This window comes from Cucurbita moschata, unplaced genomic scaffold (assembly GCF_002738365.1).
Source record: "Cucurbita moschata cultivar Rifu unplaced genomic scaffold, Cmos_1.0 Cmo_Scf00087, whole genome shotgun sequence".
Classification (NCBI taxonomy): Eukaryota; Viridiplantae; Streptophyta; class Magnoliopsida; order Cucurbitales; family Cucurbitaceae; genus Cucurbita; species Cucurbita moschata.
In genome coordinates, this window is record NW_019268603.1 from 18,164 (window position 1) to 44,008 (window position 25,845).

General features: G+C 33.6%; 3 non-coding genes across 3 annotated transcripts; 2 read left to right on the plus strand and 1 right to left on the minus strand.

Annotated features, from left to right (window-relative positions):
- The first annotated feature begins 10,906 nt into the window (after positions 1-10,906).
- Positions 10,907-10,978, plus strand: TRNAY-GUA. The gene has a single exon. It is a non-coding gene; the product is annotated as a tRNA-Tyr (tRNA).
- A 3,289-nt stretch (positions 10,979-14,267) lies between these two features.
- On the plus strand, positions 14,268-14,339 carry TRNAQ-UUG. The gene has a single exon. It is a non-coding gene; the product is annotated as a tRNA-Gln (tRNA).
- A 6,800-nt stretch (positions 14,340-21,139) lies between these two features.
- On the minus strand, positions 21,140-21,212 carry TRNAA-UGC. Its single transcript has one exon. It is a non-coding gene; the product is annotated as a tRNA-Ala (tRNA).
- Between the last annotated feature and the right edge of the window lie 4,633 nt (positions 21,213-25,845).

Below are 25,845 nucleotides of genomic sequence, written 5' to 3' on the forward strand. Positions count from 1 at the left end.
TACTTGACTAAGTCCCTTATGGGAGCTAATTTCTTTTATTTTTGGGGTGTTACATATACATACTCGTTACAAACACAAAATAAGAAGCAGACTCAAAAGAAGAACAAAAAATACTAGATTAAAAATAGAGATTAGTCCATGGCCCACACTCCAAAGTCCACTCTCATCCACGACCCACCCTTAGTTACTTGAAAAAAAATGATAAACATGGAGTGAGTAAAACTTAGTAAGTAGCCTACTAGTAGGTTCTTAATCGCGACCCTAAGTTAGGATATTACTTCTTGTTATGTTTTCAGGATCTTAGAACTTAGAGGTCATCGTGTCATGTATCATATACTCATCCTGAAAACCTTCCCCTAAAATAACCTTCAATTTTCTCCCCATGAACACACGAGTGGTGTCGTCATAATCATGTAATCCTACTGGTAAATCATGGTGTAGGACACCTCGTTTAGCTGATGGGAAATGTAGGCCTATCATAACATCCAGCTCATGATACATATTGCACGACATCCTACCTAAAGAGGAATAAGGGCCTTTTAGTACACATCGTAATGCAGATAATGGTTACTTATGGGTATGGATCCTAGCAACTTATTTAGCATGTCATTCACATAGTTCTAGGTACTTGGTACATGAATTATTAATGAACCGAGGTTTATACATAATGTCATGGGTTAGGCTTTAGGAGTTGAGGTTTTAGCTTAGGAAAACATTAGAGGGTAACCTAACGTGGACTAATTCGTGTGAAAACCTACTAGCACTTTGAGGACCTCTTTCCTTCACAAAACTTATGGGTAAACTTATTTAGAAAGTGTAGGAACAAGTTTGGAAATGAATAGTGGACTATAGTTCTCGAATTCGAGGTAAACCCATGAACACGATACCCTAAAACAAAAAACTTGTATCTCTCGATTGGGTATTCGATTAAGCTTGCTTCTTGCCCCTAATAGTCTACCCTAATTCATAATTTATAGATGGATTTTTCACTACCATTGAAACGTCTAGAATTTCTATAATTTCATTCTTGATTTTTCTGAATCTTCCAAAAAAGTCTTCTCCGATCGGAGCCTTCCTTTTTTAAGCACCTTGTAATTCTTATTCTATAAAAAATTTAATGATTCGGGAAGTTTATAAAAACTAGAAAAAGTACCATTTTCTCAATGTTTTTTCAATTCTACTTGTTCTTTGCTTCTAGATACAACCTAGTAGGGATTATACACGGTCTCTTATTGGAGACCTTGAGTGTTGCAAATTCTCCTCTCCTTTGAAAACTTTCGGTCATCGAAAGTGCTTATTCTAAAATAGGTCAGGGTAAAGGTTCTTATTTTCCTTCGGTTTCCCAAGTGGCTTTTTCTACTCTATGATTCTTCCATAGGACCTTAACAAGAGAGATTTCCTTGTTTCTCAGACTTTCTTGTCTATTATTTGAATCGGGTCTTCTTTATACGTTAGGTCATCTCTCAAGAAGAGAGTTTCATGAGCCAGTACGTGCGAACGATCTAGGGTATACTTCCATAGTATGGATACATGAAAGANACTGAAAATCTGAAGGTCACATGTTTGATCCACGTTCACCGCACCTGATTCAAGTTGACTAAGTTGCATAACAAGTCACGTGTTTGATCCACGTTCACCCCACCTAATTCAAGTTGACTAACTTGCATAACCTAAATATTCCATCTAAAATGAGTGATTATTTCTTTTTAAAATTTCAGAATTTTCATTTTCAATGTTATAGGGGATAGNAAGGGACGGATAAACCTAGGGCTTAGCTTCCCCTTTTTACCCTACCTGAGCACCCCTCTCATGGAGTGTTACCTTTAGGAATATATGATCCCCTACCTACAATTTCATGTCCTTGCGCCTTAGGTCTGCTTTGCTTTTATCTCAGCTTTGTGCGGTTTGTATCCTAGCTTTAATCTTCTGGACTGCGGCGTTGGTAATTTGCACCAGCTCTGGCCCAATAGTTGTCGTTTGCCCCCCTTCTTCCCAAAAGATAGGGGATCGAAATCTTTGTCCATAGAGAACCTCGTATGTGGCCATTTGTATGGTGGCTTGGCAACTATTATTATAAGCCAATTTCATAAGGGGTAGGTACTTATCCCAACTTCCTACAAAATCCATCACATATACCATCAACATGTCTTCCAATATTTGCTTGAGCATTTCTGTTTGACCATCTGTTTATGGGTGGAATGTCGTACTATAACTGGTTACCCAATGCCTTTTGTTGAATTTTCCAGAAGCGAGATTTAAATCTAGCATCTCGGTCTAATACTATTGCCTTTTGTTGAATTTCTAGAAGTGTACCCAATACCTTTACCGATGAATATTCATTTTTAATGTTAGCAAGAGTAGCTCAGTTGGGAGATTGTTTGAATGAAGATTTGAAGGTCACATGTGTTTTATCCACGTTTAACGCACCTAATACAAGTTTATTACTTGATATACAATCTAAAAACATAACTTTCTTATTCAATCTAAAATTAGTGATTATTTCTTTTTTAAACATAATTAATTAGCAGAAATACCTTTACTTATGAATTTTCATTTTTAATATTAGCAGGGATAGCTCTGTTGGGAGAGCGTCAGACTGAAGATTTGAAGGTCACGTGTTTGATCTCCACGTTCACCGCACCTAATTCTAGTTGCATAACCCGACTATTCAATCTAAAATTAGTCATTATTCCTTTCTAAAATCTCAATGAATTATCGAAAATACCTAAAGTGTTCTAGTTCACTGCACCTTATACAAGTTGGATAACTTGAATATCTTATTAAAAATTAGTGATTATTTCTATTTAAAATTTCAATGAATTAGCGAAAACACCTTTACTGATGAATTTTCATTTTTAACTTTAGTGTGAATAGCTCAGTTGAGAGAGTGTTAGATTGAAGATCTGAAGGTCTTGTGTTCGAGATCCACGTTCACCACACATGGTTCACGTTGCACAATTTGACTATTCAATCTATAATTAGCGGAAATATCTTTACTTTAAAAACAGTTTGGAGAACGTCAGATTTAAGATTTGAAGGAATTAGTGATTATTTCTTTTTCAAATATAAGGAATTAGCAGAAATACCTTTACTTATGATTTTTTTTTTCAAATATTAGTGAAGATAACTCAGTGTTGAGAGCGTCAGACTGAAAATCTGAAGGTCACATGTTTGATCCACGTTCACCGCACCTGATTCAAGTTGACTAAGTTGCATAACAAGTCACGTGTTTGATCCACGTTCACCCCACCTAATTCAAGTTGACTAACTTGCATAACCTAAATATTCCATCTAAAATGAGTGATTATTTCTTTTTAAAATTTCAGAATTTTCATTTTCAATGTTATAGGGGATAGTTTACTTATGATTTTTTTTTTCAAATATTAGTGAAGATAACTCAGTGTTGAGAGCGTCAGACTGAAAATCTGAAGGTCACATGTTTGATCCACGTTCACCGCACCTGATTCAAGTTGACTAAGTTGCATAACAAGTCACGTGTTTGATCCACGTTCACCCCACCTAATTCAAGTTGACTAACTTGCATAACCTAAATATTCCATCTAAAATGAGTGATTATTTCTTTTTAAAATTTCAGAATTTTCATTTTCAATGTTATAGGGGATAGTTTACTTATGATTTTTTTTTTCAAATATTAGTGAAGATAACTCAGTGTTGAGAGCGTCAGACTGAAAATCTGAAGGTCACATGTTTGATCCACGTTCACCGCACCTGATTCAAGTTGACTAAGTTGCATAACAAGTCACGTGTTTGATCCACGTTCACCCCACCTAATTCAAGTTGACTAACTTGCATAACCTAAATATTCCATCTAAAATGAGTGATTATTTCTTTTTAAAATTTCAGAATTTTCATTTTCAATGTTATAGGGGATAGCTTAGTTGGGAGACCATAATATTGAAGATTTGAAGGTCACGTGTTGGTTCGACCTACACCACACCTGATTCAATTAGTATAACTTACTATCTTGTCTAAATTTAGAGATGATTTCTTTTTAAAATTTCAATGAGTTAGCCTAAATAATTTTCACGTGATTCAAGTAGTATAACTTACTATCTTGTCTAAATTTAGAGATGATTTCTTTTTAAAATTTCAATGAGTTAGCCTAAATAATTTTCACCTGATTCAAGTAGTATAACTTACTATCTTGTCTAAATTTAGAGATGATTTCTTTTTAAAATTTCAATGAATTAGGCTAAATAATTTTACTGATGAATTTTCATTTTAATGTCTAGCTAAATAATTTTCACCTGATTCAAGTAGTATAACTTACTATCTTGTCTAAATTTAGAGATGATTTCTTTTTAAAATTTCAATGAATTAGCCTAAATAATTTTACTGATGAATTTTCATTTTAATGTCAGCGTGGATAGCTAAATTGGGAGTGGGAGTAGGAGTGGGTTTGTAGATCTAAAGATAGCGTGGATTCCTAATTCTTTATTTGACTATAAATGCTCTGTAAGAATTCTTTATTTGACTATAAATGCTCTGTAAGACATTCAGTAAAATGACTCATTTTATTGCATGGAACAATAAAATTGATGTTCCCATAGAATTGATACATTCTACTTTCAATGTTGCTCAGTTGAGTCCTTTTGATGTAGGTGATGATTTTTCTGATTCGAGGACGAATCTTAAAGAGGGGGATGATGATATGAATCACGGTGTACATTCTACTTTTAATGTTGCTGAGTTGAGTCCTTTTGATGTAGGTGATGATTTTTCTGATTCGAGGACGAATCCTTTTGAAGAGGGGGATGATGATAAGAATCACGGTGTTCCAACTGGACCTATTACACAACCCAAGGTCAAGAAGATTCAACAAGCATTCATACTTCATCTACAAAATTGGATAGGCTAGGTTCAACCATCATTTCATGTGTTACAAGCTGATTTGTTTGAGTCAAGACCATTTGGAGATTCAAAAGTAAATATTTGCACGGTTGAAGTAATGGATGAAGTTGCAGGCATCATTTCATGAGTGGTTAGAAAACTTTATTTATTATTTTAATTTCATAAAGTTTGTAATGCTCAAATTGACTTCGTCTTCTGTGGAGATTTAAAGGGATCGAGATTAAATCACGGCCACTAACTTCTTTTGTTGGGAGACTATAAATACCCACAAATTATTATGTAAATGCATATTTGTGATCAATGAAATTGATCTCTCAAGTTGAGACGATCCCCCTTATAGAAATCTGAGCATATCTTTGTCATTTCTAAGTTTCATGCAAGTCTTGTGGTAGATTGCATCTGAGTCATTCAATCAAGCCTTGATCAAGTTCGATTGTGAAGTGACTCAATTTAGAAAAAGGTTTCAAATCTTGTTTCTCAATCTTGGATCTCATTATCTAATTCTAGCTTTATCTCTTGGTTGATCCAAATTTTGTATAAGAAGGTGTTAATTTCTTTAATACAAGGGTTCTTGCTTCTACAAAAGCTTGGCTCGTTGGGTTGAAGATTACGGTTGGTCTATCATCCTTCAACAGGATCTTCTATCCCCATGACTTGCTCTGATGAGGTCGTTCTTCTAACGCTGATGACACGTTCAGTTGTCGAGATTGGTAATGTGAGTTTGTAACCCATCCATTGAGGTTCTTGGAATGATTCTATAGCTTATCATTTCCATGTTGGGAGTTGGATCATGGGTCTTGGGCGAAGGAATCCTTGATTTACCGCCCTTCAAGTTGAAGGAAGTGTCATAAGGCTAATTTTTTTTCAATTTTATTGATTTTTTTTAGTGATTTTATTTTATTTTATTTCAATTTTGTCACACTCACTCACGTGCTCATCTCAATCATTTTAGCCTTGTTGGCGTTCAATAAGAGAGACCTTGGAAATAACCTGTAACTATTCAACTAGATTATCACATTAACAATTTGAATCAAATAAAGTGACATTAACCATTTGAATCACCTTAACCCCACTTGTTGAACTTGACCAAATGTCTATAACCTAACACTAACAAAGGTACAAAGTAACACTAACAATGGTACAAAGTTCATAAAAGTCTTTTTAATCTAAAATACCATTGAACTTGACCATTATAGTGCCTCTCAAACGTAGGTAAATCGGGTCTCCTTGTCAAACTCACTCACGTGCTCATGTCAACCATGATGGCGTTCAACAAGAGAGACCTTGAAAATAGCCGGATTATGGCATTAACCATTTGAATCACCTCAACCCCACTTGTTGAAATTGAAACAAATATCTATAACATAACACTAACATAGGTACGATGTTCATAAAAGTCTTTTTAATCTAAGATACTATTGAACTTGACTATTAAAGTGCCCCTCAAAATGAGGTAAAGTTTAAATATAATTGGTGACAAAAGAAGAAACTATAAAATAAAAAGAAATAAGAAAATAATATTCAATTTCAGAGAATCAAACCAGAATCTCTTAGGTGAAAGACAAATATCCAAACCGTCTAACAACAATGAATTTTTGGTGTAGTTGTCCTAAAGTCTTTTGTCTAATTGGAGTTTTACTATGATGTTTTGGGTAATGTCTAACTCTTCGACACGTCCTTTCATGTGTGTGATAGAGTTCTGAGAGTTACCGTGACGTTACGAGCTGTTCGATCGTGTGGCTCTTTCTTCAAAAGGGGTCAACATCAAACGTCAGGTCTTTGATTGGCAACCCATCTAGAGGAGCGTCGATTGCATCGATTCCATCAACAGTCTTCCCATGAGTTTATGGTGCATGACCCATTTTTTATACCATTCACCTTCGAGCGCCACCATATTTTTGCATCATCCATAAGATGCATTGCGACCAACGTAACTCTTAGGTCCTATGAGCAAGTTCCAGTAACCTTCAAGTATTGTTCTACGTCAAAAATAAAGCTTTTTAATTCCTTAGCATCATGGTTTCCATTTAAGGGGTTGTGTTCTTGGATTTTAAGTTTCTCAAGCCCACATGAACTTTGGCTTGAGGTGTGGTTCTCTACCACCCAACTTGTCAAACTCACTCGGGTGCTCATCTCAACCATGATGTCTTTCAACAAGAGAGACCTCGAAAGCGACTGGATTATCGCATTAACCATTTGAAATTGAACAAAATATCTATAACATAACTCTAATAAAGGGACAATGAAATAAGAAAATAATATTTCATTGCCGAGAATCAAACCCAAGTCTCCTGGGTGAAAGCTAGATATCCTAACCGTTGGACGACAATGGATTCTTAGTGTAAATGTCCTAAAGTCTTTTGTCAGATCGCTGAAGAGTTTTAGCATGATCTTTTGCTTAATGTCTAACTCTTCGACACGTCCTTCCCTGTGTGTGTTAGAGTTCTCTAGGCTACCGTGACGTTTCGAGCTGTTTGATTGAGTGGCTCTTTCTTCAAAAGAGTCAATATCAAATGTTAGGTCTTTGATTATAAACCAACTAGGCGGGTTCACATTTTGACCCAATCTTCGCTGTCTAGCCCGCTCTTCCTGATATAGAAGAAAAGACTGACGATCAGAAGAAAGAGAGAAGACCTTATTGGCAACCCATCTAAGGGAGCATCGATTGCATCGATTCCATCAAAGATCTCCCCATGAGTTTATGGTGCATGACCCATTTTTTATACCATTCACCTTCGAGCACTACCATAGTTTTGCATCGTCCATGAGCTGCATTGCGGCTAACGTAACTCTCAGGTCGTATGAGAAAGTTTCTGTAGCCCTCAACTCTAAGGTTGTATGATAGAGTTCTTAGAGCTATCGCGACATTTCGAGGTGTTCGATCGTGTGGCTTTTTCATCAAAAAAGTCAACATCAAACGTCAGGTCTTTAATTGGCAACCAATCAAGGGATGCGTCGATTGCATCGACTCAATCAACGGTCTTCCCATGAGTTTATGGTGCATGACCCATTTTTTATATCATCCACCTTCGAGCGCCACCGTCCATGAGATGCATTGTGGCCAACATAACTCTTAAGTCCTATGAGCATGTTCCTGTAACCTTCAAGTATTGTTCTACGTCAAAAATAAAGTTTTTTAATTCCCTAGCATCCCAGTTCCCATTTAACGGTTTGTGTTTTTGGATTTTCAGTTTGATAAGCCCAACATGAGCTTGGCTTGGGGTGTGGTTATCTACGACCCTCCTTGTCAAACTCACTCTGGTGCTCATCTCAGTCATCTCAGCCATGATGGCGTTAAACAAAGAGACCTTGAAAATGATCGGATTATCACATTAACCATTTGATTGACCTCAACCTCACTTGTTGAAATTGAACCAAATATCTATGACATAACACTATTAAAGGTTCAAAGTTCATAAAAATCTTTTTAATCTAGGATACTATTGAACTTGACCATTATAGTGCCTCTCAAACCAAGTTCATAAAAAGCCTTTTGAATTTAAGATACTATTGAACTCATCCATTATAGTGCTTCTCAAACCTAGGTAAAGTTTAAATATAATTGGTGACAAAAGATGAAACTATAAAATAAAAGAAATAAGAAAATAAAATTTCATTGTCGAGAATCAAACTCAGGTCTCCTCAATGAAAGTCAGATCTTCTGTGTAATGTCTAACTCTTCGACACGTTTTTTTATGTGTGTGATAGAGTTCTTAGAGCTACCTCAACGTTTTTTGTTGTTCGATCCTGTGGCTCTTTCTTCAAAAGAGTCAACATCAAACATTAGGTCTTTGATTGGAAACCCATCCAGGGGAGCGCCGATTGCTTCAATTCCATCAATGGTCTTCCCATGATTTTTTGGTGCATGACCAGTTTTTTATACAATTCACCTTCAAGCGCCACCATAGTTTTGCATCGTCCATGAGATGCATTGTGGGCCAATGTAACTCTCAGGTCCTCTGAGCAAGTTCCTATAGTCTTGAAGTATAATATCAAAACATATTAACGTATTTGACATGTCAAATATTAAAATAACTGATGTGTATCACAAACATTAAATAAAAATATATATTTGAAATTTGAATGAGATTCATATTAATTAAACATATATTATGATATTCTACAACATTTTAATATTATTTAAATAAGATATTATATCTTAATGTATTAGGTATTCAAATATATAATTTGACAAAAATTATCATAAGTTCACTGTTAATAGAACCCTAGGGTTAAGTCAAAAAGCATCCAACACTAAATACTGTGACATTTTAAGTCATATTTTGCAGAGGAATCTGATAAGGTCTTCAAAGAGCATGTGGTCATGTCTGACATTATAGGTTAACAATACGGTGAAAAGAAACCAGAAATTCTGATACTGGTAATTAACTACAAACCTTTGAATAAGGTTTTAGAATAAATAAGATATCCAATCCAAAACAAAAATGATTTGATAAAAAGAATTTAGAGTCAAATGTTTTTATAAAATTCGACATGAAATTGGGATTTCGGAAAATTCTAATTTCCTAAAAGGACAAATATAAAATAGCATTTAATGTCCAATTTAGAAAATATGAGAGGAGTCATGCCATTTACGCTCAAAAAAGCTCAATCCGAATTTCAGAAGATTATGAATGATATTTTCAATCCTTTCAAAAAATTTCGATAGTTTATATTGATGATGTGTTGATATTTTCTAAAACCATTACGATCAACACTTTAAACATCTACATACATTCATTAATGTAATAAAAAGAAATCAGCTAGTTGTGTCCATACCCAAAATCAAATAATATCAAATTCAGATCCGTTTTTTTAGATTTTAAATTTATTTGAGCCTTATTAAAACCCATCCAATGGTCTTTGTCTCAAACTTTGGTGATGACATATCCTAGAAAAGCCAACTTCAAAAAAATTTTAGGTTCTCTCAATTACGTGTCTTATATCTTTCAAGATATCAGGCACATTTACAAATGTCTTATTGACCCAAGGGCAGATCTCATAATGAAACGTGACGCATCAAATATCGGATATGGAGGTATCTAAAATTGTCAAAGAGGACAAAGAATCAATTATCATATTTCATTCAAAAGCCTCGAATAATACCATACAAATTACAAAATAGTAAAAAGAAAAAAGTATTATTTCCATTGTACTCTAGGTACAAAAATTTTAAAGAAAATTTAATTAACAAAACTATTAAAATCCATTGGAAAGTCAAATTTAGTTTTAGAAAAAGAAGGAATAATCTTGTTTCAAACAAAAAATAATTTTGCTGGATAGAAGTAAATTTTGTTGTGGTTTGATTTTAAAATTCTACCTACAAAAGAAGTTGAAAACACCTTGGGAGATTACCTATGGGAGTGTTTCTAACAAAGTCTCTCTTCTCTCCTATGTCTTCTCGAACTGATACTAACCCAACCAATCATTCGCATGGACTCAAAAGTTCAATTACCTATAAAAGAAGTTGAAAACACCTTGTGAAAGTCTGTAAGGATACTAAGACCTCTAGCTTTGCAAAATCCAGCGTTGTTGACGCTTATCAAAATCGCTGCCAAAATAAAGTTTAACAAGTGGTTCTATGGTGTAGTGGTTAGCACTTTTGACTTTGAATCTAACGAACTGTGTTTAATTCCCGATAGGTAATCCACCAATTTATACAAAATTGGTCTATAGTCGATTTGGTAGGGTCACTTTTGGACCGATAATCTGTAGAAGGGGTCACTAAGTTTGAGATCATACAAAATTGGTCCATAGCTCAATGTTAGAGCATTTGATTGCAGATCAAGAGGTCACCAATTCGAACCTAGTTGGGCCCTTCTATCTTGCATAGAAATTGGTTACACTTTTTGTACCGACACTATGTCTAAGGGGTCACTAAGGTTAAAATCCTACAAAATGGATCCATAGCTCAGTGGTAGAGAATTTGACCGGTCACTCGTTTGAACTTGGTTGGGCCCTTTTATTTTGGACAGACACTTTTTAGGACTGACACTCTGTAGAAGGGGTCGCTAAGGTTGAAATCATGCAAAATGGGTCCATAGCTCAGTGGTAGAGCATTTGACTGTAGATCAAGAGGTCACCAGTTCAAATTTGGTTGGGCCCTTTTATTTTGGACAGACACTTTGTAATTACCGATTCCAAACCTTATTCCAAAGTCCTCCAACACATAGAACCATGTACTTAGAACCTAAGTGGCCACTATTCTCGAACAAGAACCAAGAAATCATTAAGAAAAGAGTGTGGTATGGACAAGAACCAAGAAATTATTAAGAAAAGAGTGTGGTATGGACAAGAACCAAGAAATCATTAAGAAAAGAGTGGGGTATCCAAGCCCAAGCACCCACTATGAACATGGTTAAGAACCATGTACTTAGAACCTAAAGGCTACTATTCTCGGACAAGAACCGAGAAATCATTAAGAAAAGAGTCTTGTACTCACTCCATGTTTTCCATATCTTTCATGTAACTAAGAGTAGTTGCCCTAGACAAACAACACCAACTATTTTTTGATGTTTTAAAATGATTTTTTTTTTAACATTTCCCTTATTTTGTACTATGAACCTATAAACTCTATTTTGAATATAATGTAATATATATGTTCATTATATTATAATTCTTTTTTTATTTCGAAAAAACATTTTACTTTGTTTCAACCTCTTTTAACTTGCAATCCGTGCTTCGAGAACCCACCGAAAATGGGTCAGGACTCCCTTTTTGTTTACACTTACTCCTCCTAAATCTATAAAATGTCTCCTATTTGTATTCATTTTCTCTTTTCTTAAATATCAAAATCTTAAATAAAAAGGAAGAGCTCTCTAAAATATTCTTCTTTGCCAGTAATTTCACATAATTTAACATTTTAAAAATCGGTAAATTAAAAAATCCTAGATTGATATATTCGTAATTTCATGTAGTCTTCCTAAGTTTGCCGGCAACATTGTTTGTTGTCGAGCTTGATAATTTGAGTTTGTCCCATCCGTTAAGGTTCTTGGAATGATTCTCTAGATTATCCCTTCCATGTTGGGAGTTTGGCCATGGGTCTTGGGTGAAGGAACCGTTGGTTTACCGCCCCTAAGAGTTAAAGCATCTTGAGGCTAGTTTCACATAGTATCATTGTCTTTGAGATAACAATTCTTTTCTATTTTATCTAAATTTTTAAAATATGGGTTCATTTCGAAATGCATGCTAACACCCTTATTGTTGAATAAATGACATGAAACTATTTTTTGATGTTTTAAAATGATTTTTTTTTTAACATTTCCCTTATTTTGTACTATGAACCTATAAACTCTATTTTGAATATAATGTAATATATATGTTCATTATATTATAATTCTTTTTTTATTTCGAAAAAACATTTTACTTTGTTTCAACCTCTTTTAACTTGCAATCCGTGCTTCGAGAACCCACCGAAAATGGGTCAGGACTCCCTTTTTGTTTACACTTACTCCTCCTAAATCTATAAAATGTCTCCTATTTGTATTCATTTTCTCTTTTCTTAAATATCAAAATCTTAAATAAAAAGGAAGAGCTCTCTAAAATATTCTTCTTTGCCAGTAATTTCACATAATTTAACATTTTAAAAATCGGTAAATTAAAAAATCCTAGATTGATATATTCGTAATTTCATGTAGTCTTCCTAAGTTTGCCGGCAACATTGTTTGTTGTCGAGCTTGATAATTTGAGTTTGTCCCATCCGTTAAGGTTCTTGGAATGATTCTCTAGATTATCCCTTCCATGTTGGGAGTTTGGCCATGGGTCTTGGGTGAAGGAACCGTTGGTTTACCGCCCCTAAGAGTTAAAGCATCTTGAGGCTAGTTTCACATAGTATCATTGTCTTTGAGATAACAATTCTTTTCTATTTTATCTAAATTTTTAAAATATGGGTTCATTTCGAAATGCATGCTAACACCCTTATTGTTGAATAAATGACATGAAACTAGTTTCACATAGTAACGTTGCCTTTTGTCCTATTAGTGGAAGGATAATAGGTCGATTATATCTATAGGGTAGTTTTGAGCGTGACAACCAGACTAATTTTTTTTTTAGTTAAAAATTATAATTAGAACAATCTGCCTAAAACTCTCAGACTAATTTTGCTTCATTTCTAAATGTTGGCAGACAAAGTAGAAAAATGAAAACATGTAAATGGTAAACTCAAACATTTCAAAGAAATAAATAAATTTTGATGGTACCAATACTAACCAAATTTATTTCAAATATAGAAAACTTCATGTCTCCATCTTGTAAAGCCAATAAACCAAAGGGCCTAATATAGTAGAGAAATAAAAAAATGTTACCCTCATCTGTGTTGTGCTATATGCGGTGCCATAAGTGATCGATGGATGTTGACTTTGACCAATTCCTACTATTTTTTTTTTATATTTTGAAACTATTTGATGCACTTTTATCTTGTACTCCTTATAATTTTACCTTTTAAGGTTGTAAATATTTGTGCACGGGTGACTATTATGATTATCAGTCAACTGAGTTATGTGGAAATAAATTTTGAAGATGAAATTAAAGTATTAATTTTGATGTCATCTTTACCTGAGTTTTGGGATATTGTTATTAATGAGATTCAATCTATTGCCATTAGTAACTCACAATGATAATATTCAAAATACTTGACAAAAAAGAATGGTCAACATAAGATATTTGAAACAAATAAATATTTTGTCCTCTATGATATATCAAATCACTCATTTGAAATTCCTTAATAATAAACCTCAAGTCTTACATCTTTTATTGAGAAAAGTTCCTTAAATAGAAGTCTTATTAGATACTTCTAAGCATTTAAAGATCAACTAGATACAAAGCTAAACATTGTAAAAAAAATTAGGGGTTAAACTTTTAAGTTAACGTAATTTAAGAAACTTATGATTTTTATATTATCAAGAGTTTAATTGAGCTAGGTCGATTAAATCTAGTGGACCCAAGAATTGAACCGAACCAAACCAACTAGTTAGTAACATGATTTAGTGGAAGCATTTTCACTCAAAGTAGAAGCAATAATGGAGGGTTTGAAATAATATAGTTTTCACCCCTTGTTTCTCAAGTGAATATTGAAATAATATAGTTTTCATGTTAAGTTTTGCACGGAAGAAAGAAAGACTAGGATGTAAAGTATTATTTCAATTTGTTTGTAATATACAACGATATATAAATTAACTATAAGAAATATATAAAATTACATATTCTCCAAGAGCTTCAATCAACACTGGAGGGTTACTTCTGCAACCACTCTAAAGTTGCTCAAGATCACAATGAGTTAGATAAAATAGCTCTAGAACTTTGAATCCAATAACTTGAGTTTGACTCGTGATATGATCTCTCTTCTTGTGGAATCTGCATAAAATAGGAAAACCATTCCAAAATAAATTTTTACAAGGGGTTCTATGGTGTAGTGGTTAACACTTTGGACTTTGAATCCAACGAACTAGGATCAACTCCTGGTAGGACCTCTTGGTAGGACCTTTAAGAAATGACCTTGATGAGAAAACACAGAATAAGGAATGACAACACAAGATATTTTTTAGGCATAAGGTGTAACATTCTTGAGTTATTCCGAACTTGCTCCGCTTCATTCCTTCCAAGGCTTCATGAATATGACCTCTGCTTGGTATTGTTGTTGGTTCTCAATCTTGTATGTTTCTAACCTAATATGGCATGTCTAAACCTTGAGCAAGGATATGACTTCTTGTTTCGTTTTCAGGAACTAAACCTTAGAGGTTGTCATGTCATAATCGTGGCATCCTGCTAGCAAACTGCTAGCAAATGGTTACTTCAGGCATGGATCCTAGCAACTTGTTAAGCATGATGTTTGCATTAATCTAGGTGTTTTCTTGGATTCTTGGTCATCCTAGGTTTATGCATAACGTCTTGGGTCAAGCTTAGAACTTATAAGTTCTTACGAATAGCCCAGCATGATATTGTGCACGTAGTATCTATTAGAGACCAAGGGTACAACTGGGGAATCTATTATTTCAGGGATACCACTTTAGTTATCCTAGGAGGTAAAGTCATATAGATCGTGATGAGCATTTTCTCCCATATCTTGGTTTCGTTAACTAAAGTTTTCCAATAACTCCCAAACTTCATTACCTTATATAACCTCTCGAGATAAGGATTCATACAACATTTCATAAAATAAGATCTACTGAGAAAACCCGTGAAAAGGTCAAATTTTGAGTTGACTTGGACAATTCAGTTGAACTGGCCGTATCATCGTTTTCTTCCTCTGAACAGGAAGAAGATGCACATTTTTTGCATTGCCACCATCTAAAACTCGGCCTGTACAGCCACATTTACAGCGTTTCTCTCCTCGATTTCTTCGTGAAACTTAAAAATGAATGTTACAAGAAAGGGCTAGGGATTTATTTGATAACATCTCGTGGATCGTAGCCTAAGATATTCGCTTCCAAAGTTCATCCAAAATCTAATTTATCGCTGTTGATAAAACAAAGGATTTCTTATTGGGTAGCCGATTCTAGGGGTTTCAAGGCATTATTTCTTCATTGAACCCCTTCCATATCCTATCTTCAGGCTAAAGGAATTGGTTTGGAAGAACGTCTTTGAGTGTATGACCTTAATTTCCAGACATCGTTCTCGGTATGCAACTCACTCGAAACGCCAGATTTTCGATCTCGTGGGTAGCTTGTTCTACGACGTCTCAGATCTCGATTCCTTCATCAAGTTTACTCAACTTCTTCCTCTGAAGCTAGAAGAATCCTTAATTTGAAGGAAAAGAGATCGTAGATAGGAATTTTGACTCTTATCCCCAATTTAATTTCGAAACCTATTTCCTTCAATTTGGCACACTCTCGAGGTTATTTTTCTTCATAGTCTTCTATGGAAGCATTCCTTGGAGGTGCAAAAACTGATTGGAATCATTCTTGCTCGACGAGTCATCATGTATCCTCGGATTGGATTTTCAAGTTTTTCTTGAAGTTCTTCAATGGCGGATTGAATTGGGGGAATGGTTTCTAGGCACTTTCAGCACTCTATTCCTTCATAGAACTTGTGGGTAATCTTGTTGAGAAACTGTAGGAATAAGTTTGAAGAGAAATAGTTGAGGATTGCTCTCGAATTTGGAAGAAATCTGAGAGTAGGAGATCCATAATCTAAACGCATATTGCCTTCGATTGGGGGATCGACCTTTCTCGATTCTTATTTCATATTGTTGCTCCTACTTCAGACTTTATAGGAGGAGCTTAAACCGACATTGTGAGCTCCAGATTCTTCGTTATTTAGAAGTTTGAAGAGAAATGGTGGAGGATTGCTCTCGAATTTGGAAGAAATCTGAGAGTTGGAGACCCACAATCTAAACGCTTATTGCCTTCAATTGGGGGATCAACCTTTGTCGATTCTTACTCCGTATTGTTGCTCCTACTTTCGACCTTATAGGAGTAGCTTAAACCAACATTGAGAGCTCCAGAATCTTCATTATTTAGAGATCGAACTTTCTGGATAATGTTTTAGAGATATCAACTCCGATCATAGCCTTACCGACCTTGGCTTTGAAAAGTAGTCGTTGGATGTGATGATCTGTATGTGTTCATTCTAGATCATATCAAATTTTGGAGGAGATCCGACGATTGAGATTTGAGTTCAAAAGATTTTGCTCGGATGGTCACGGTAGATGCTCTGATTCTAATTAGAGTTGCATTTCTGTAATTATCCATTCTTCCAGGGATATTTTGGTAATTTGCCACTTTTCGAATATTTTATTATTATTTTTCTCGAAAAATCCATAATTTTTCTACAAATTTCTCATCGCTTTTTTATCAATTTTTTCTTTTTTTGAATCTTGAGATTCCTTCTAGATAAGGAATTACAAATCCGAAAAGATTCTTGATAATTGATAAAATGACTTTTTTGCCATTTTGATTTACTTTTTTCTTTCCAATCCTTTTCAAAAAGGCCTTTAACTCCTTGAAATCACTTGTTAGGGTACAGAGTTACTTGACTAAGTCCTTTGTTCTTGCTTAATCCTTTAATTTTTTTCCTTTCTATCCTTTCGGTCTTTCATGAGTGGCTTATTCTTATGGGAGATAATTTCCTTCATTTTTGGGGTGTTACATATACATACTCGTTACAAACATAAAATAAGAAGCAGACTCAAAAGAAGAACAAAAAATACTAGATTAAAAACAGAGGTTAGTCTATGGCCCACACTCCAAAGTCCGCTCTCATCCACGACCAACTCTTAGTTACTTGAAAAAAATGATAAACATGGAGTGAGTAAAACTTAGTAAATAGTCTACTAGTAGGTTCTTATTTGCGACCTTAAGCTAAGATATTACTTCTTGTTATGTTTTTAGGATCTTATACTTATATTGAAAACCTTCCCTTAAAATAACCTTCAATTTTCTCCCCATCTATCTTTTATTAAACACTTTTGAAAGTTAAAGAGTAGTTTTGAAGCTTTTTTTTTTTTTTTTTTTGAAAATTCAACTTATTTTTTTTAAAAAAATAAAAAATTATGAGTATTTTTTTTTAGATAAAGTGGAAAGTTCAATGGTATTTCTATTAATTTAGATTATAATTTTTAAAAAAATATAAATTTTTGTTGATTAAGTTAATATGAATTTTATTAAAATACATAACACCACATCAAAATTAATTTATTCCGACTAAAATTAAAATTAAAAAATTAATTTATTTTAAACTAAAAAATTAATTTATTTTAAAACTAAAAAGTATACTTGACTAAAACATCCCTTATCCCAACTATAAATAATTTAATTCCAAGCTCTCTTCTAACAGACAAACGATTTATTGATCTCTGTTGTAAGATTTCACTTCATCAATTTAAGTAGCTTTCAACTATAAATATCAAATTTTAAAGTATTTCTCAGCAAAGTAAATCTGTTAAAACTATCTCTCAAAGGTGTTCCATAATGAGTTGTGGAGAAGTGTTTCCTTCAATTCTAATTTCAATTAAGGATGTCAATGACAAAAAAGTGCAAGAGGCTAGAAGGTTTGTAGTGGAAGAAAATAATAAGAGTCATGGACATCGTTTCGTTTACAAGCTGTATCATGTGCCTTATTCATGGTTACTTAAATCTCGTTGAATTGGTGCGTCTTTCACATCAGAGACATTTGTGCCTTAAACCGAGCTCTTTGCAATAGCGAACTTATTAAAAACTCTTTGCTTGCTGTAACATTTGCTTGACATAATTAGACCAAAGGACGGTATGGACGACCATAGCTCACTGTATTGGTCTCCAATCATGAAGTGTGACGTCGGATCTTTGTGCATACTATATTCATTAACTATAACATGGCAAGAAATTTTTTATGTTTTGACTGGGCATGCCATATTCTGTTGTTCTTATATATCTTTAGTTACCTGGGATTAAAGCAAAGAAGTATAGACATGGTTTCCAACCAACCCTTCCTTTATAGTTAGTTCGACGAATGGGTTTTTGTTATCATTTTATCGTTAACCATTCCGCTCGATTTTGTGTGATGATATCATACAGGGAATGAGAAGCGACCTTACTTGGACAAAATTATATACGGTTTGATAATTATTATTGATAACAAAGATAAATTGAATTATAAGCATTTTAAGTTCAAAAGTAACAAATTACTTGTACACTTTTACTTATAATCTTCATATTCTTTATATAGCGATAAGGAAGGGAGGGATAGAAAAGATACTCGTAATATCATTATGACTATGCCATATTTCATTAATAAAAGAGAGTAATACATCAACAAACACACACACATATATTTCGAGAGAGAGAGAGAGGGCTTATTATAAGTAGAGATAGCATTCTAGTAGTTGTATTGCTACTTGGGGACAAGGAACTCCAGAACTTCTTTAAAAGATGAGTGCTTATTAGTAGGTGGCGATGGATATATCACATGCACAAAAAGAAAGTTCTGCACCTTTGTAATAAAAGACCAAGAAATATCATCGTTATTTATAACTTCTATTACAATAATATAAATTCTGCAATGACGACGTTCTCTAGTCATACCAACCAAACCGTTCACTACACGTTTGTAGATGAAACGATGTCCACTATTCTCGTTATTCTTTTCAACTATGAACCTTTCTGCATTCTGCACTACTAGGATATTGACATCCTTAATTGGTACTAAAGCATCTAAAGGCAATCCTTCCATACGGCTCATTCTAACACCTTTGGTAAATAGTTTCAAGAGACATTGTTAGGCCGATTTTGTTCATGAATACTTAAGAATTTGTTATTTATAGTTGCAGTTCAACGCTACTTAAATTGATGAAGTGAAATCTTACAATATAGTCTAATAAAGCGTTTGTCAATTCGAATAGGTTGGAATTAAATTCTTTATAGTTCGAGATAATAGTTGTATTCTTTAAGTCATTGAGACTAGTGTTACTAGTACTTGTTAGTATATTTGAGTATAAATATTAAAAAGATTAGTTATTAAATATTGTTTGAATTAAAGTGTTTATAATTCAAATGATCTTCATAACCTAATTCATAAAAAAATAAATAAAATAATTAGGAAGCATTTATGTGCTAGATCAAAATAAGATGCATAAAAAGAACTAGCTGTAATTACTTTATTCATCGACCTTTAATCTTAAAAGTAACTTAAAATATTGCAATATTGTGATTCAATCGCCTGTTATGAAATTAGGCCCCAACTAAAAAAATAATATTTTTAAAAGATGGAAAAATTCATAAGCCAACCAAAATATGTATTCAAAGAGGAAGAATTCACAACAACAATCACAAACAATATTAATTAGCATCTTGTCTTTTGGTTTGTCACATTTTCGAACATGAACAAACCTCAATTTCGAGTTGGTGAGTATTATGGATCATAATCGACAGTACTTTGCAAGTAGCTTTGAGCATTCAAAAAAGGTCGAAAGTTGAATTTCTTTAGAATGGTAACCAAATAACTGATGATTATTGTTGAATTTCCAAAAAATACACCACAAATTTCATTTATAGATATAAATGGAACCATTGATATAAAGCCCTGATTATATAATTGCATCTTCACTAACAAATCCACCTTGGAGTGATCATCTTCACCAGAGGCTGCAAATTAAGAAGCCTTCGAGGATTACTCAAAAGTGAACTTTTAAGATAAATGAAGCTATATTTGAACAAGAAAAATCATGTTACATGTGTCTGGGATACCACGGAGACACCAATGCAAGCAATCACTACCATCCGAAGTTTCTTTGACATTGTAGTTGGATCTATGAGACTCATCCCTCAGATGTGAAAGAGCAGTTATATCCAACATTCTTACTTATGTGCCTCTTACAGTACTCTCAACAAATGGATCGCTTGATCTATTCTACTCTACTTTACTTCCTATTGATAACGGTGTGGTATTGACACAACTCATATCGCTGATAATCATCACTTACATTCAAAACCAGAGTATAGCGGTCGACTATCGTCAAGGACCCATTCACCATTTCCATTCCTACCGACGGAAAAATTTTATTACATTCATTTCTTTCTCCTTTCTAACTTCTTCATTCTCTCATTAAACTTTTTTTTATTTAAATAAAAAAAAATTAAACGTGTGAAAAGGGAGAAAGAAGGAAGAAGAAAAAAGAAAACCTTAATTTTGAAAGCTTATCAAATGACCACTATAAAGAAAGCTTGAGAATAAATAGAAGGAAGAAGAAAAAAGAAAACCCTTAATTTTGAAAGCTTATCAAATACTCTTTCACCAATATAAAGAAAGCTTGAGAATAAATAGAAGGAAGAACAAAAAAGAAAACCCTTAATTTTGAAAGCTTATCAAATACTTTTTGACCTAAAGAAAGCTTGAGAATAATTTTATTCTCACGTCCTTCTTTGACACTTGTTGGATATATATAACTACTAGATTGCTTTCTTTACTTACAATAAGTCCTCTCTCTATGTGCTTGTGAGACATTACTCTCTTCTTTATCTATAAGAATGACATAGCTATAATGATATAATAATCCTTATATAAGTATCTTTTCTTTTTCTCTCGTACCCACCTTATACATAACATGTTAAATTAACTCATACTTAAAAGAATAATTTCTATCTTTTGGAGATGCGGGGTATCATTCCCCGTACCTCTCACATGCTAAGCGAACACTCTACCATTTGAGCTACAACCCCACAATTTTTGCATCACAAAACCCTAAATTTTCCGTCATCAATAATAGTGAAAATGAAGAAATATTGCTACCCGACATGTCATGAATAAGAAAAAATTGAAAAGAAATAATATATTTAATAATAGATAGTCTTATTTTTGGAGATGTGGGGTATCAATCCCCGTACCTCTCGCATGCAAAGCGAGCGCTCTACCATCTGAGCTACATCCCCATGATTTTTATATCATAAAACCCTAAATGTCCCATCATCAATAATAGTGAAAATAAAAAAAAAATATCAAAATATTAATAACAAATAGTTTGGTTTGGTGATGCAAAGCATCGATAATTGTGAAAATGAAAAAATATAATAAAAAATTAAATACTTTCTTTTGGAGATGAGGGTTATCGATCCCCGTACAACTCGCATGCAAAGCGAGCGCTTTACCATCTAAGCTACATCTCCACAATTTTTACGTCACAGAACCCTAAACGTCTCATCATGAATAATAGTGAAAATGAAAAAATATCGCTACTCATTATGTCATAAATAAGGAAATATTGAATAGAAATAAAATAGTAATAACGAATAGTTTCTTTTGGAGATGCGAGGTATCGATCCCCGTATCTCTCGCATGCTACATTCCCACGATTTTACATAAAAAAAACTCTAAACTTCCCGTCATCAATGATATTGAAAATGAAAAACTATCCTCGGTCATTATGTCGTAAATAAGGAAAAATTTACTCTAAACTTCCCGTCATCAATGATATTGAAAATGAAAAACTATTCCCGCTCATTATGTCGTAAATAAGGAAAAATTTAAAAGAACTAATATATTTAGTAATGGTTTTCTTTGTTGATGCATGGTATCAATCCCAGTACTTCTCACACGGGATACAAACGCTCTACCATCTAAGCTATATCCTCAAGATTCTTATGTCACAAAATCCTAAACATCTCGTCATCACTAATAGTGAAAATAAAAAAAATAACGCTATTCATTATGTCATAAGGAAAAATTGAATAGAAATAAAATAGTAATAACAAATAGTTTCTTTTGGAGATATGGGGTATCGATCCGATCGCCGTACCTCTCGCATGCTAAGCAAGCAATCTACCATCTAAGCTACATTCCCACAATATTTATATCAGAAAATCCTAAATGTCCAGTCATCAATTCTAGTGAAAATGAAAAAATATCTCCGTTAATTATGTCATAAATAAGGAAATGTTGAATAGAAGTAAAATATTAATAACAAATAGTTTCTTTTGGAGATGGGGGATATCCCCTTACCTCTCGCATGCTAAATGAGCTCTACCATCTAATCTACATCCCCACAATTCTTGCATCATAAAACCCTAAATTTCCCATCATAAGCTACATCCCCACAATTCTTGCATCATAAAACCCTCAAATTCCTATCATCAATAATAGTGAAAATGAAGAAAATCTAGAGATGCAGGGTATCGATCCCCATACCTCTCGCATCATAAGCTACATCCCCACAATTCTTGCATCATAAAACCCTCAAATTCCTATCATCAATAATAGTGAAAATGAAGAAAATCTAGAGATGCAAGGTATCGATCCCCATACCTCTCGCATCATAAGCTACATCCCCACAATTCTTGCATCATAAAACCCTCAAATTCCTATCATCAATAATAGTGAAAATGAAGAAAATCTAGAGATGCAGGGTATCGATCCCCATACCTCTCGCATCATAAGCTACATCCCCACAATTCTTGCATCATAAAACCCTCAAATTCCTATCATCAATAATAGTGAAAATGAAGAAAATCTAGAGATGCAGGGTATCGATCCCCATACCTCTCGCATCATAAGCTACATCCCCACAATTCTTGCATCATAAAACCCTAAAACCCTAAATTTCCCATCATAAGCTACATCCCCACAATTGTTGCATAGGGATCCCCATACCTCTCGCATGCAAAGCAAGTGCTCTATCATCTCGACTCATTATGTCCTAAATAAGAAAACATTAAAAAGAAATAATATATCTAGTAATCGATTCAATCGGAGATGCAAGGTATTGATCACCATACTTTCCACATGTGAAATGAACGCTCTACCATTTGAACTACATCCCTACGATTCTTACATCAGAAAACTCTAAACGTCCCTTCATCAATAATGGTGAAAATGAAAAAGTATCTCTGCATATTATGTCATAAATAATGAAATATTGAATAGAAATAAACTATTAATAATAAATAGTTTCTTTTGGAGATGTGAGGTATCGATCCTCGTACCTCTCGTATGTTAAGCCGTACGTCTCGCATGCTAAGCGAAGCTACATCCCCACAATTCTTGCATCACAAAACCCTAAATTTTCCATCATCAATAATAGTGAAAATGAAGAAATATCGCCACTCAACCCGTCATGAATAAGGAAAAATTGAAAAGAAATAATTTTCAATAATATATTTAGTAATAGATAGTTTTATTTTAGAGATGCGTGGTATCTATCCTCGTAACTCTTGCATGCAAAGCAAGCGGTCTACCATTTAAGCTACATCCCCACGATTCTTATGTCACAAAATCCTAAACGTCTCGTCATCAATAATAGTGACATGAAAAACTATCCCGGCTCATTATGTCGTAAATAAGAAAAAATTGAAAAGAAATAATATATTTAGTGATCGATTCATTTGGAGATGCAAAGTATCAACCCCGTACTTTCCACATCAGAAGTGAGCGCTCTGCTATCTGAACTACATCCCCACGATTCTTACATCAGAAAACCCTAAACCTCCCGTCATCAATAATTGTAAAAATGAAAAAAATATCTACACTCATTATTTTGTAAATAAGGAAAGATGGACTAATATATTTAGTGATAATGAAAAAATATCTCTGCTAAATATTTCCTAAGTTTAGTGATCGATTCATTTGGAGATGCAAAGTATCGATCTCCGTACTTTCCACATCGGAAGCGAGCGCTCTGCCATCTGAGCTACATCCCCACGATTCTTACATTAAAAAATCCTAAACCTCGCGTCATCAGTAATTATGAAAATGAAAAATATCTCCGCTCATTATTTCATAAATAAGGAAAGATGTAATAGAAATAAAATATTAATAACATAGTTTACATATGTGTCACTTGTGTTATGTTAATGTATTTATTTACTTGTTAAATGTCTTTCATACTACAATCTCTTGAAGGGGCATTTTGAGAATCTAACTTTCATACCACTAGACCAAATGCTCTTGTTATACCACTTGAAATGTATGTATGAAGCCTTAGGCCTAGGTATTAAGGTCGTATTTTGTCCTATTGCAGGAAACACGTGAAGTCCTCGGATGTAGAATTTGTCTTGGAGAATAAAGCCTTGGGATGGGATGAGTCCTCGGTGGGATGTTAAGAATGACTATGAGTATTAAGAGCATGATGGTAAGTATAAAATGTCGAATATCAAGTTAGGTTGATTTTGAATATGAAGTCCTTAGATAAGAAAAGATTTAGGCATAGGGGCATTTCAAGAAATGAACTCAAAGCCTCTTGCACCCCAAGTGAGAATCATACCACTAAACCAAATGCCTTTTCTTGAACACCCAATATTTTTAGCTTCTACTCAAATATATTTTTCTCTTAGTAGTTGGAGGGCTATAAAACGAAAAGTTGAATTGTTATAATATACAAGTGTTATCAAATAAACTAACAACCCAACAAAAGAAACAAACTAATCAATTTTGGTTTGATTGATTCGGTTCAGTTCATCAGTTTGTTTGATTTAATTTTTCTATTTTGCCTCATATGACAAGCAAATAAAGTTGTATTGAATGCACCTTAGTTTCATTTATGACCGACTCATATGAAACATAATTGCATTAATAGTACTCAGAGTTAGAGTCTATAAGCATTTCATGAACTTTAGTGCAATTCATGCTTCATTAAAGATGAAATAAACTTCAGTTTGGTAAGGGGAACTTTAAATTAGTTCATGTGGAGCTTCAATTACTATATGCTAGTTACAATCTTTAGGATTGACTAATTGGACACAAATTCATGGATTTAGGTAAATTTTTATGTAATTATCAACTACAACTTATGTTTTCAAATTTTTAGGACATAATTTAGGTAGTTGTTTTTATGAGTCCTAAACTTATTTCTTTGCATAATATGGATTTAGTTGAACTATTATTATTGATAAGATGGAGAAAGAAATTGTCTTTGAATTGACTAATAGACCTAGGTTCATAATTGTTGTCTTTTAACTTGTGATTTTGCAAAAAGCTTAACTAATATGAACTGTCATGTCACAAGAACTTTAAGGTAAATCAAGAATATACCCTACACATCATTCAAGATGGCAATAAAATGGAGTTAAATTGAACGCACTTTAGTTTCATGTTTGGCATGTTCAAGATAAAACAGAATTGTATTAATGATATTGAGCCTAGAGTCTATAAGAATTTAATGATCTTAAGAGAAATTCCTGTTTTATTAGAGGATACCAACTTTATTTAAGGTACCAGGAGTTCAAGAATCTGGATTTGAATCTGGTTAAGGAACCAAAAATTTGAAAGTTTTGAATTCTAGACCAAATTTGTGCCTAATTATTTCTTTTTATGACTAATTATAAATTAAGAGAAAAATATGTTTGTAAGGATAGATTTATCTCTAAAGCTTTCATGACGAAACCATGTTTAGACTAGCAGTTTAAAGTCAGGAGATGCGGTCACAGGTGTGATTATTTTGGATGGGTTCGTAATAGTACTTACCGTTGAGACGAGGGAGCCTTCAAAAGTTGTGCACTCACAAATGGGGTTGTTATGTAGCGTTAGTCTGTCTTTGTGTTTGAGTTTTTTTTGTACTTTTTTTTTTTTTTTTGT